This window comes from Dermochelys coriacea, chromosome 4, assembly GCF_009764565.3.
Source record: "Dermochelys coriacea isolate rDerCor1 chromosome 4, rDerCor1.pri.v4, whole genome shotgun sequence".
NCBI lineage: Eukaryota > Metazoa > Chordata > Testudines > Dermochelyidae > Dermochelys > Dermochelys coriacea.
Window position 1 is genome coordinate 72,053,645 of NC_050071.1, and position 14,787 is coordinate 72,068,431.

Consider the following 14,787-nt stretch of genomic DNA (forward strand, 5'->3'; position numbering starts at 1 on the left):
CTAAAAGAGACATGACAGAATCTTCTCAGTCTCTCTGGGATATTTCTTTGCTTGTACCCTCATGACTTTTCTCCTGTTTCCTTCTTTACCTCTCTAGCTAGTAAGTGTCAGGATGGCAATTGTTGTATGACTAAACTGTTTCCTTAGAGCTTTGGGCACCTTATTTCTTGACTGGTTAAATGGCTTCCAGCTTGATGCATGTTTCTCTGTCTCTAGAGCTGATTTCAGTTGCCTTTAGAATATTTCAGAACCTTCTCCTCGGGTCTCTGTGAGAACACACATCCTACCATTCTGCCTCTTATATCGTCTCAGCAGAAGTGTTGTAAATACTAGGGATGTTCATAGGCAGTTTAGGGCCTTAGGTGCGCTGACAGAGCTGCATGGCTAGCCAAGTGTCTTTAGCCTTGTCATACTCAACCTCTGAGAGGCATAAATAATGAGAATTGCCTTAGGGACACCAAAAACAGAGTAGCAAGGGACATGTGAAGCTGTCATAAATATAAAGGGAAGGGTAAACACCTTTAAATCCCTCCTGGCCAGAGGAAAAACCCTTGCACCTGTAAAGGGTTAAGAAGCTAAGATAACCTCGCTGGCACTTGACCAAAATTACCAATGAGGAGACAAGATACTTTCAAAGCTGGAGGGGGGGGGGGGACAAAGGGGTCTCTCTGTCTGTGTGATGCTTTTGCTGGGACCAGAGCAGAAATGCAGGTCAGAACTCCTGTAAAAAGTCAGTAAGCAATCTAGTTAGATATGCGTTAGATTCTGTTTTGTTTAAATGGCTGATAAAATAAGTTGTGCTGAATGGAATGTATATTCCTGTTTTTGTATCATTTTGTAACTTAAGGTTTTGCCTAGAGGGATTCTCTATGTTTTGAATCTAATTACCCTGTAAGGTATTTACCATCCTGATTTTACAGAGGCGATTCTTTTACTTTTTCTTCTATTAAAATTCTTCTTTTAAGAACCTGATTGCTTTTCATTGTTCTTAAGATTCAAGGGTTTGGGTCTGTGTTCACCTATGCAAATTGGTGAGAATTTTTATCAAGCCTTCCCCAGGAAAGGGGGATATTTGGCGGGGGAGGGGAGACGTTTCCAAGTGGGCACTTCCTCTGTTCTTTGTGTAACACTTTGGTGGTGGCAGCGTTTAAGAATAAGCTGGTAAGAATAAGCTTAGAGGTTCTTTCATGCAGGTCCGTTTTGTTCAATATCTTCATAAATGATCTGGAGGATGGTGTGGATTGCACTCTCAGCAAATTTGCGGATGATACTAAACTGGGAGGAGTGGTAGATACGCTGGAGGGGAGGGATAGGATACAGAAGGACCTAGACAAATTGGAGGATTGGGCCAAAAGAAATCTAATGAGGTTCAATAAGGATAAATGCAGGGTCCTGCACTTAGGATGGAAGAATCCAATGCACCGCTACAGACTAGGGACCGAATGGCTCGGCAGCAGTTCTGCGGAAAAGGACCTAGGGGTGACAGTGGACGAGAAGCTGGATATGAGTCAGCAGTGTGCCCTTGTTGCCAAGAAGGCCAATGGCATTTTGGGTTGTATAAGTAGGGGCATAGCGAGCAGATCGAGGGACGTGATCGTTCCCCTCTATTCGACACTGGTGAGGCCTCATCTGGAGTACTGTGTCCAGTTTTGGGCCCCACACTACAGGAAGGATGTGGATAAATTGGAAAGAGTACAACGAAGGGCAACGAAAATGATTAGGGGTCTAGAGCACATGACTTATGAGGAGAGGCTGAGGGAGCTGGGATTGTTTAGTCTGCAGAAGAGAAGAATGAGGGGGGATTTGATAGCTGCTTTCAACTACCTGAAAGGGGGTTTCAAAGAGGATGGCTCTAGACTGTTCTCAATGGTAGCAGATGACAGAACGAGGAGTAATGGTCTCAAGTTGCAATGGGGGAGGTTTAGATTGGATATTAGGAAAAACTTTTTCACTAAGAGGGTGGTGAAACACTGGAATGCGTTACCTAGGGAGGTGGTAGAATCTCCTTCCTTAGAGGTTTTTAAGGTCAGGCTTGACAAAGCCCTAGCTGGGATGATTTAACTGGGACTTGGTCCTGCTTTGAGCAGGGGGTTGGACTAGATGACCTTCTGGGGTCCCTTCCAACCCTGATATTCTATGATTCTAGGTCCCCACATCTGTACCCTAGAGTTCAGAGTGGGGAAGGAACCTTGACAGAAGTAATGAGGGTTTTGTGTCTAAGCCTTAAGAGCTTCTAGAAATGATACTTGGAGTCAGCATGGCAACTCCTCCCTAGCATTCCTTTTTTAATTTTAGGTAGTGGTATTCTAGAATGAGGAGACCGAATAATGAGAAGGATAAACTGTAAGAGTTTAGTTAGATTGGCTATGGCCTCATCATGTAAGTCTAAAGAAGGAGAAAGGAGTGAAAGCACCGTTGAGAAGACCTGTTTGAAAACTGGGTAACTGTGGGAAGGGCCAGATCTCTAAGTACACAAGGAGTATGTCTACACTAGCAGAGTTTTTGCACGTACATTTCACCAGTGATAGAGAACCGGTGAGAGTAAAGTGCTGGTTTGTAAGGTTTTTGCGCTGTAAGTATCACTGGGGAACTGGTGAAAGTAAAGCGCTTAATTCCTGAGGCGTCAGAGAGTGTTTACATTAGCAGCACTTCCATTGCAGTTGAAAGCAGTGCTCTAGGACAGCTATCCAACAGTGCAGCTCTCTCCAGTTTGACAATGGGCCTTGTGGGAAGGGTGTGTGTGTGTGTGTGTGTGTGTGAGAGAGAGAGAGAGAGAGAGTGTGTGTGTGATCGTGGGGCATCCTGGGTCCCTGCACAGCCGCCTCTCCCCAAACACTGATCAGCTCCAGTAGCTCAGCATTGCTCCAAGCAGGGGATCGTTTGCTCTGTGGAGCAGGCATTGTCATCTGGCCAGATAAATGAGCACTTGCCAAGAAAACACAAAGGGGAGTTTCAAAGTTCCCGGGGCTTTATAGGGGGAGGGGTGGATGTCTATTTACCTGGCAGCAGAGCTGCTGGCCAGAGTGGTCACCTAGGCATTGCGGGATACCCTCCAGAGGCTAAAAGCTGTGTAAACAGGAAGAATGTGTCTTCATTTGCACATCACTGCAAAAGCATCACCGATAAGAGCTATATGCCTCTCGTGGAGGTGGTTTTCTTTTTGCAGTGAAACTTCTGAGTTTCACGTTAGCAATGTAGATGCTTCCATGGTTTTTGCACACAAAAGGGACTTTCTGCTTTAAATGGCAAGTGTAGACATGCCCAAGAAGCTATGTGTAAGTGCTGGAAAAATAAAAAGAATTTCTCTTTTGTGTGTGGTTAGTAGGAATCTAAAGTTGTGCTTTTATCTCGTATTGTTTTGGTTTCTCATGTTCAGAAACTCTTCAATTCAATTTAATCTCAAAAAGGATAAAGCAGAACTAGTTTAAGAACAAGATTAGAAGACTATATAGTGCAGAGAGGAGATGAGTAAGAGGGGATGTGATTAAAGTATAAAAAATGTTGAACGGTATAGAGAAAATAGATCAGGCACTCCTATTTACCTTTTTGCATAATGCCAGAACAAGGAAGGGTACATTCATGAAATTGAAGGCAGCAAATTTAAAACTGATAAAAGGAAATAATGTTTTACATAACACACAATTAGCATGTGAAACTCATTGCCACAAGATAACATTAAAGCCAGGAGCGAAACAAGAATAAAAAACAGACTGGGCATTTATACAGAAAATGACAGTATCTAGTTAAAGCTAGTTGTAATAAGGATTAAAAAAAGAAAGCTAGTCAAAAAAGTATGGAAGGGATACAAAACTTCATACTTCAATGTACATAATTCTCTACTATGGTGATTTTTTGCCCCTTCCTCTGAAGCATGTGGTATTGACCACTGACAGAGATGGATTACTAGGTGGGATGGCCTTCAGTATTTGCAAACTAATCTGTTTTTGTTAACTAGGAATTCTGTTTACAAGTAAAGGTATAAAGAGTCTATAGCTTAAAGACACTACTAAGCTACTTCATGCAGGAACATGTCCTTTTGTTTGTAAAGTGACAAACAACAATAAATAATGAAAGCAGGCAAAATGGAGAATCAGAGACGTACACTGTCTCTGAGGAGATAACAAAACTATGTTACAGAGAAGAGTCATATTAATAAAGAAACCTTCCAAGCTACTACTTACAGAGAGCACTAACACTACAGGAGGTTTTGAGACAAGTTTCTTTTCTTTACCCTTCGTAAAGCTTTCTGTAATCTTTATTTAAAAATTGAAATTCACACTAATAAATTACAGTTATAAAATGTCAAGCAATAAGATATACAATGTGATGGACATAAATGTCATTCTAAAATGAGTGACATACTTTATGATGAAGTCCTTTGGTTTAAGGAGCACTAGCTGCACATTATATTTTAATATTGAATCAACTAGGAGGAAATTCACAGCCAATAAAGAAAATTCTGCTTTACAGTTAAGCTTATTATATACCTACACAGTTGCAAAGCTGATCAGCAGAATCCCCCTCAACAATTGTTCTTCCTATTTGAGGTCCTAATTCTGAAAAGCAATTAAGAATGTGAATAGTCCCATGGACTTCAAGACCCAAGCCAATGGGACCTCTTGTACTTAAAGGAACACAGGTGTTTAAGTGCTTTACTGGATCGGGACCTAAATTCCACTCCACTCCAAACCATCCTCCAGGCCCATAATCCATTCAACCTAAAATGACTAGATGAAGCTTGCTACTCTGTAATTATCTGGAAGGATTATTAAGTCCCTCAAGAGTCTCCCCTAGTCCTTGATGACCTACGGAATTGAGTGTGGATCTCTTGTGTGGCAGTGTAGAGGACCTCTGCCAAACATCTGAGCAAAACCCTTGATACACTTTAGTGTAAGTGAAATTGTATCACCAGCATCTATTCCATGTATAATGGACACCTAGCCAGAAACATTTAGAGAACAAGTTAACTAGAAGGCTTCCTGTCTGCAATTTGTAAGAATATATTTTTTTCACATGAACAGAGCAGCTTAATAAATTCCTGGGTTACCAATTAAGGACTCAATAAAAACAAACTTCTTTTTTTTCAGTAGAGAAGCTTACTTCTGTTGAGGGAAAATGACAGCATTTTGATGGACATGTTCCATTAGTGAGTTGTGGGTTATACAGACACAGAAAGATCTGCTGTAGAATCAGTAGTGAAGAGGTCTCTTAAGCCCAGAATTTTATGTCTAGTCAATTTGTTAGATGATTAGGTATATATACTCTTTTTCAAGGTTTCTGCTAAAGAGCTCTGATGAATAAATCATCAGGATGTATTTAGCAGTTGTATTTGTTTAGGAGATCAGGCAGTCTGTGCTTCATCATTTGGTACACAAAGCTATTACTCCAGAAACAGCTGTGTCACTTTGAGATATTTGCTTAACTCTTTGCAAGCATACCCTAGGCTATGGCTTTTAGCACTGCTGCTACTTCATCATTCAAACTAAACGCAGATGGATCAGGGACTTAAATCCCTTTGGTTGAAAGGAGTAGGAATAGAAGAGAGGGATGTGGAATCTCCCCGCGACGATTCCAAATACCACCTCTCTGGGCATTTCTTCATCCCACTGGCTTCTGCGTAGTTCTCATATTCTTCACACACCTTTCATCTCTTATTTACACCAAGGTGGTGTAAAATCCTACCATGGGTGTAAACAGCTAGAGAAATCTGATTTGTTAGTGTTTTACACCCACTTGGTACAAGAGTAAGTAACTATGCAAGGGACAAGGCAATGGATAATTGGGCCCAATATATTTATCTTTCTCTTTCCTCACTCCATAAACTGTATTTGTAAAAGTCCACTTTGCTAAAATATAATTGGTTTTCCTACCTGATGGGAAGGAAATTACTCCTTCATTTAAGTAAATACACATTCTAAAAAACCCCAAAGCCTGCATTTCACATTAAATGTAGAATGCTCAGACAGATATTTAATGGGATCAAGATTAAAATATAGGTTTTGTTTAAATAAAATAGTAAAGGCTTTTCAAGACTAATGGTACTTCATATAAACATCTTTAAAGTTTTATTACGTCTTCTGAACAACTGAATAGTTTCAGTCTTTCCTATTTTCAGTGCAGTGTATGTAGTTTTCATTAAGAAACAGTATTTTAACTTAAGGCTCCTCTTTCAGTAACAGGAGAATAATGAATTTGTATATAACAACTCCCACCAGCCTTCAGAGGGCCACAGTGATTATATAAAAATACGTAATCTGTGACATGCATGTAATACCACATTTTAATGACTTGCTTTTTACTTACTGACCTCCAGGATAAAGTACAAAGAGGTTAGCACTAACATTATGATTATGACCACTTCAGAACTGTCAGGGTTGGCTTGCAAGGAATAATTAACTGTAGTTTAGGTGTGTTAATGATTCTGATTTAAAAAGATAATGTCAAGTTAAAAATTATTGGATTTCTTTACCGATTAATTAACAGCATCTTAGTCCCAGATCCCAGAGTGGGACCCATGAGGACAGAATTAATGCTTGTGTGGAGCTAAACTGAAGTCAATGGGGTGTGGTATGGGCACAAGGCTCCAATTGCATGGCTCTGTGTGCAGGACCTAAGATTACTTAAATTTGAAAGACTTAAATATCTGATTTACTTTTCACTCATTATGCTCTTTTGTACTCTATATATTGCATTCAACTCAGCTTGGATAATGAGAACAGAATGATCTGGGCACTCTTGTGTATAATCAGTTTCACTTTCTTCTTCCGAAGCGCCAGCCATAAGGCTGTCAGCTTTGGGTTGCAAATGTTTAAATCCAAAGTAAAAATATTTTTATTTTTTTAAATAAAGACTTTTCATGAAAAGAAAAACAAAGTTTGTTAGATCTTGTCTAAACACACAGTTTTTATATCACTTCAACTATATTGGGTTGAAATGGGCATAATTAAAGCAGTACAATCCCCAGTCCCCCATTGGTAAAGTTTATCCCAATAAATTTAAGGAAATAAGATATACTGGGAAAAGGTACCATTTATAGCAATATAGCAGTGTCCTCACTAATTGCTGAAACGATTTAATAAATTAATTTCTTTTTAAATTACATCCCTAACCAAAATAGTTAAACTGTACAAAAACTGTGTTTGGACTACAATCCCTTAATTACTTTAGCTACTCTTATTCTGAATTTATACACACGACATTTTACCGAAAAAACTAAAATTGTTTTAATTCACACCTTTTGTTATTTCAATGCAAGTCTGTGTATAGACCAGCTCTAAGAGAAAATGACTGACTCCTTTTTGCAGGCTTGCAGTAGGGAAAGAAGTTTCATTTGTATCCTCCCTGTTCAGCCTTTCCATTTGATACGCATTGTGATGCTCTGCACTTGGCCATGAGTGATTTAATTAAATTATGGTAATTGGTGGGAAGTAATAGTATCCCTATTGTTTGGCAGTGGCATTTCTAGGACATGCCTGTACATGGATAGGAAATTACACTGTACAAACCAAATGCAGGAATTTTCAGTTTAAAGCACTAAATAATGCAATTAGGATTGCACTCAATGACAAGACGTATACATAGTCACACACTGGCCCTAAGATGCAACCTGTTTTGCCCTGGCAAAAAAGGATCCAAGGGGGGTGTTTACGGCCAGGTCTACGTTATAAACTTTTGCTCGTATAGCTATGTCAGTTAAGGGTGTGATAAGGTGTGATCTCTGACAGACACCACCAATGTACACAGAGTTAAATCAGCAAAACTGGTATAGTTTATTTTGCTTGGGTGCTGGAATAAGCTATACTGCGAAAAGTGAAGTTTTGCTGGCATTAGCTGTGTCCACACTAGGAGTACTTTGCAGGCATACTATACTGGTCTGGCTATGGTGGCAAAGCACTCCTACTATAGCACTGGCCTGAGTCTTCACATTCTGAACTGTATGGCCTAGGTAGTTACAGAAATGGAGAAGAGCTTTGGACTCATCTACATTGTAATGATGAGAGAGTTTGGAAAGAAGGTATAACATGGTACTCCTTGAAAGCAGATAAAAATCATTTTTGTCTTGAAGTGTAAATAGCACCAGCTATGGTTTGAGTTTCTTTTCCTGAACTGTGCTACAGTGTTGGCTGTTAGCAAGACTGCATGCAGCACAACTGGGGAACATGGTAAAAACAATTTGGTTCCGTCTGCTAACTAAGACTGAATCATATTTCAGTTTTGTGGGACAACTAACACGTTTTAACTCTGTCCCCAAATTCTGCAGTTGTTATAGTATAGAATGGCCTTTTACAGATTGTTAAAGTGGGAAATTGTGCAATATGAGGTTTTTGCAGGGTTTCACAGGCATGCAATGAATACCTACTGCCTTTTCTCACTGTTATTTTATTTCATTGAATTGTGTTTTAATTCTATTCAACTCAAACTGCAAGCTCTTCAGTGATTCCATGCACATCTATAAGTATACAACTAAAAGCAGAAGAAAGATTAAGCACCTGTCCCCATTTCCCCTCGGTGGATGGTTTGCTATTTGGAAGAGCTTTATTTATATTTGTTTTATTGTGAGCTGTTTAAACTTATGAATATTTTACAGCATTGTGGTGGTTATAAAATGGTGGAAGAAAAGCTGTAGCTTTTCTGTCCAATAAATCAGTGTTGATATATAGTAGTTTAAGCTAAAACGCTTATATATATTATCTCTTGCACAAACACAAACAAACATGCTTTTGCTTTCTGAACACAACAAACCAAACAAAAGATGCAAACCCTGCAAACATGATTTCCATTTAAATGAGTCAAAATACAGCAGACCTCTAGTCTACCCTGTTGCAATGAGCAGGATTACTGTTCTAAAATGTATAGTTTTACAAAACTAAAAACATATACTAGATTTTTTTTTATTAAAAAACATTTCAGTTCAAAAACACTTTCCCACTGTGAACTAACATTTCAGTTTTTCAACAAAATGTATCATAAAAGAGGTGTCCCTTGGTCTAGAAGGACCATTTGGAAATGAAAACAATGTCACGTAAGTTGCTTATCAGAGAGACCTATTTGAAAAGCTGCAACTTACTGACTGAAAGAGGCATCAATGTTGTCAGATTGTTAGAAACTTTTACTCCTTTGTACAAAAGTCTGATCTGTGCAAATGAACTAAAAATATGACTGCTCAGTGGTTCTTTGTTATTTACAATTGATTGTCCTATTACACTGCTTATATTGGACTGCTAAAGTAACATCCTATGATGGCATTTTCAGACTGCTCAAAAGTTGAAGACTGTAAGAATGTTGTCCCTTTACGGCACTCATGGAATTCAGACAGGTATCACATGAGACTATAGTACTGATCAAAACTTTTAATTAATGCAAAATACAATCACACTGCCTTTACTTTAGATTAAAATAGCCCAATAAAAAAAAACTTCCTTAAAAGGTCTATTTTATTTAAAGGTGCTACTTGCTGAATTAATACCCCTCTTCCTCCTCTCCACAGGGGTATAATAATGTGTCACAAATCTACTGTCCAACCTCATACTCTCCAAAATAAAAAATTCCAAGTTAAACAGGGAACACTGGAGTTCAAGGTTCCAGAGAGAAAAGGAGTACAGGTTCTTGGAAGCACTAGAAGTAGATACTATGGTGATGAGTGCATTAAGAATGCCTAATATTTGATTGATCTCTTGAGTTTCCCTGCTGCATAAAGCAGTGCTTTAAGAACTGGCATTCATTATTGTTAGGATTATTTAGTAATCTTTCCAACTGGATTACTGCATCTTCCTCTGAAGCATCTGGCATTGACTACCCTTAGAGAGAGGATCCTGGATTTGATTGACTGCAGGTCTGATATGACAATTCGTATGTTACTATGAGTGACAATGAGATCTGGGTTAAAGCAATCCAATTCTTAGACACACTCCCACACAGTGCCCTGGCAGCCCCCATCCTTTTGGGACTCATGATTTTTGAATAATTGGGATTGGCAATACTGCAAATCAAAAACAGCAACAGGCACGACTGCTGCAGATCCCAGTCAGAGTAATGAACTCAGGGAACAGAGCAGCACAGTGAAATGTTCAATACTAAGGCTGAATCTCACCAAATACAGAATCAGTGACCACAAACTGGAGATGGAAATTGGGAGGAACAAAGCACAGTCTAAACCCAGAAAAAGGCACTGCTCAAAAGGCAATTGTGCAGTTTTTTCCACCGAATGCATCCGGTGAAGTGAGCTGTAGCTCACGAAAGCTTATGCTCAAATAAATGTGTTAGTCGCTAAGGTGCCACAAGTCCTCCTTTTCTTTTTGCGAATACAGACGAACACGGCTGCTACTCTGAAACCTGTGCAGTCAATGTTGCAGAGTAGAGCTTGAGACAGAGAGATTTTCTGTTCCAGGGGCCCAAATACAAGGAAGTGAGACAAATATGTCCTCCAATAATCAGAAATCATAACAGACATCTCATCCAAAAGTGATTGAGGAAAAGGTGCCTGATCCTGGCAGAGATGGCATTGTACTATGTATCCATTTACCATAGGATCAGCAATGGTTAGCAATGGCAAATGGACAAAGGCAATCAACGCCCAAACACAGTGTATGACCCCCTCTTGGGTAGGCTGTACCTGAGGAATCCTTTACCTAGACTCTGGCAGCACTTGTATAGCTTGTCATGCAGATAAACCCTGCAGACAAAAGAATTGTAAGATTCTTCCCCTGGCAAGGAGGGCTTTTGGGGGTGGAATCCCCTCCCCCCTCAAACCCTCTACAGCTGTGGTCGCTCAGGGACCACAACTATTTCTGATCTTCAAGCTGGTGGGGCTCCGCCTTCCAGCACAGAGGGGCCCCCCCTTGCCCCAGCCTGCCCAGAGTATCAGCAGCAGCAGGTGGGAGCCCCCTCCCCAACCTCTGAGGAAAATCAACAGCAGGGCTTCCCTGACTGGCAGTCTGTTCCACCGCGGCTCCCTGCAGCTGGGGGCCGGCGGCTAATCCGACCCTGAGGCCAAAACAGCCCACCAATGCGCGGCAGGAAGCGACGAGTTAGAAGCATAAATCCAACCTCCAGCCCCGGTGCCTGTCTCTCAGGTGAGCCAACCCTCCTCGTCGCCACTTAGCCTTTCAGTGCGACGGCCCGGGCCGGAGATCTCTGCTCCCCACGATGCTCTCCTACTTCAGTGCCGCGCCTCCGGCGGCCACGCAGCCTTTTGCCCTCAGCGCGCTGGGACGCGGAGAAGAAACCGAGCCGAAGCCCGCTAGAAGCGCGCACCGAGGTGGCCCCGCCGCGGCGGCTGCAACCCGCGCTCCCCTTACGGAGCGTGTCGCCAGCACCCCGCGCTGCGCTCGACCGAGCGACACGACGTTCGCTTGCGGAACGCTGGGGTGCCGCGACATTCCAAGCGCGACCCCACAAGACAGCCGCACCGGCGGCTCCTGCTGCCTCTGCGGAGCGGCAGCCCGCGCTCTCCACACTTCGGCCCGCAAAAGTAGGTCAGCGCTGCACTGAGCATGCTCGAGCTCGAGCCAGGCTGCTGTGGACATTCATCGAGCTGCCCAAGGTTGATGCGGCTTCTTTTCCTTCCCCGCTGCACGCTGAAGGTCACCAAGCGGGGCGGAATGGAGCCTCCAGACATTCAGGGACCCCCACCTCCCTGGGAGCTGGGGAAATGCCGTTTGACAGCTTCTCCCTCTGGCGACAGGCGATGACCGCGGATTCTGCAAATCATTCGTTGATGGAGGAGAATCGAAATAACATACCGTTCTTCTTCATACTAATGACTTTACGAATGACCGAAGATTTTTTAGTTATACTGAAATCTTTGCACCTTCATTCGCCGGCCCCGTACATCCTACATATTTTGCTAACGTCTAAAACGTTGATTAAAATAATTTTTATTCTGACTGTCCCTGAGCCAAAAAGTGGAATGTGAAGCACTAGAGAAGATTTAGCATTATAGGACTTCTTGTGTCTACCTTTAACATTCATCTTGAGCAAATAAATGCTTTTCTTAATCAAGATCAAAAAGAAAAGGAGGACTTGTGGCACCTTAGAGACTAACAAATTTATTAGAGCATAAGCTTTCGTGAGCTACAGCTCACTTCATCTGAAGTGAAGCTTATGCTCTAATAAATTTGTTAGTCTCTAAGGTGCCACAAGTACTCCTTTTCTTTTTGCGAATACAGACTAACACGGCTGCTACTCTGAAACCTGTTAATCAAGATCATTTGTTATCTGGAATAAATTCTTCTATTCTTTTAACTCTGCTACAGAACAATTTACAGATTGATATAAATTGCATTTATGGCACTACATCTCTTTTCAATTATCTTGTCAGACTAAAAGAGCTGAAGTAAAGATAATTTCATTTAATAGTGTAGGGCAAAATGGTGTGGTTTAGAAATGGAAAAGTTCAAAATGTTGCTTTTAGTTGCATATCAGTTCTCTACTAGCTGTATATATTACTCAGTAGCAATTCCTTCCCTAGCATTGATTATATTGTCTGCTGCAAACTAAGACTAGCATTTTATATTAGTCTAGCATTTTATATTTACTGTAGTGAGTATACTTTACTTCTCCAGTAGGGCTTAGTTAATCACAAGAAGCCTTTTACATTAGTGTAAGCAGAGAACTTTGGTATTACCATTAGTTATATTGAGGCAGTGTAATCACGGCAAGCCCTAGACCAAATGGTGCCACAGATGTGGAGTGTCTTTGGTACTCCCAGCCTCCATTTGTTAAACGTTTGAATACCTTACAGCACTCTGAGCCCAGTGCCCCCCCAAGCCTGGCACCCCAGGCAGTTGCATGGGTTGTCTGCCTCTAAATCCGGCCCTGATCATGGCAGTTTTGTAATCACCTTTTTAGAAAATAAAGATAAAATTGTATTTTTCACTTAATTATAGTCTCTGCAATCACTGGGTGGAGTGGACCACAGGTGCAGCAAAGTATTACTGTACTTACAAACATTACACTATAGTTGTGGTTTTCAACCTGTGGTCCACGGGTCCCTGGGGGTACGCAGACTTTAACAGTCTGCAAAAGGTTGTCATTAGAACAGTGGTTTTCAACCTGTTATCTGTGAACCCCTGGTGGTCCACTGACTATGTCTAAGATTTCCAAAGGGATCTTGGAAAATAAAAAAAGGTTGAAAATCACTGCACTATAGGCTGACAACAAAGATCAGGAAGAAAACAATAGATTTTTTTCAAACACTATTTAGTACAATAGCCATGTTTGAAAGTTTAGTGATCAAAACAAATTCATAGGACAATAGATTGATACATTTAAAGTAAAATGACAGGAAGTGTTTGATCATGAAAAATACCTTTTTAGAGAGAGATTATACTGTTAGTCTCTAAGGTGCCACAAGTACTCCTTTTGTTTTTACTGTACTTAAGTATCTTAACTTTTTTTAAAGATTCTCTATGCCCATCGAAAAACATTTAAAGATATATACTATTGCACATGAGTGACAAAGAGAAAACAATTGACTTCCTTTCTTATAATATGTGCATTAAGCTTCATTAGACTATATATGGGCCCAATCCTGTTTCTATTGATGTCAATAGGAGTTTTACCATTGTCTTAAATGGATTGGGCCCTACGTGTATAAACAAAGTTATTTTTTTATTATCTGAAACCTAAAACAAATACTATATAATTCAGTTATTCTGTCATCATGTGGGAATATTGTGACTGCCATATCAAATCAGGTGATTGGTCCATGTATCTTTGAACCTGTGCATGAATATCAGCTCTGGACAATTTAATATGGAATGGAAATGTTCTTTCCAATGTCTGACTTGTTCTTCACACATTTTCAACATCTAGAAGAAGGACCAACAACACCCGACAAAATTAAGGCAGGTTTCAAAAGCCTCAAACAGGGGAAAGCTCCTAATGGTGACAGAATTCAATGAGAAGTGCTAAAAATGGGAAGCAAAATTCTGACTGAGCAGCTAACAAAACTCTCTAATGAAATATGGGTGAAAGAACAAGTGCCACAAGACTGGAAAGATGTTATCATTGTGGCATTGCCAAAAAAAAATGATCTTATTCAGTACAGTGGTATTGTATTGCTATCAATCCTGGGCAAAGTATTGGCTACTGTTATGCTGAATAGAATGAAGAAGGCAGTGGATGCAATATTACAAGAACTGGCTGGGTTCATGTTATGAACAGATGTTCACTCATTTGAAAGATCATTGAAAAAGCTACGGCATGGCTAAAACCAATCTTAATTAACTTTATCGACTTTAAGAAAGAGTTCAATAGTGTCCACAGAGAGACCCTGTAGAATATTGCTATTAGTATGGATACCAGACAAAGTGATCCATGTAATAAGGAATTTATATGCTGGAAGTAGATGTGCAATATGGTTGGATACAGGCCTGGGTAAGTGGTACAATATTATGACTGAAATTAGACAAGGGTGTGTATTATCACTAATCCTCTGTGCATTAGCAAGAGACTGGGTGATGAAACAGGCAACCAAAGGCATTGTGGATGGTGTAAAATGTGTTAGCCGAGATGAGTTGCACAATCTTGACTTTGCTGACGACTTTGCTCTCCTAAGGATGACATGGCATTCCATGATTGCCCTTACCTCAGAAGTAGAACAGGAAGCAGCAAAAAATTGGATTGAAAGTAAATGCGAAGAAAACCAAGATTATGAAGATAGGAAGCTGGAGAACAGATGAAAAGGTGTACGTGGATGGGAAAAAATTAAACAGGTAGAAGTGTTCTGCTATCTGGGGAGTACGATGACATTTGAAGGTGGGTGTGATAAAAATATTCATATGA

At 40.6% G+C, this 14,787-nt stretch overlaps 1 protein-coding gene across 1 annotated transcript in view; it reads right to left on the reverse strand.

The window, feature by feature from the left end:
• Positions 1-11,176, reverse strand: part of MFAP3L (microfibril associated protein 3 like) — a 38,522-nt gene extending 27,346 nt beyond the window's left edge. The window contains exon 1 of the mRNA XM_038400900.2: positions 11,047-11,176. The gene's annotated coding sequence lies outside the window, so the exon portion shown is untranslated. The remainder of the gene's footprint in view (positions 1-11,046) is intronic.
• Between the last annotated feature and the right edge of the window lie 3,611 nt (positions 11,177-14,787).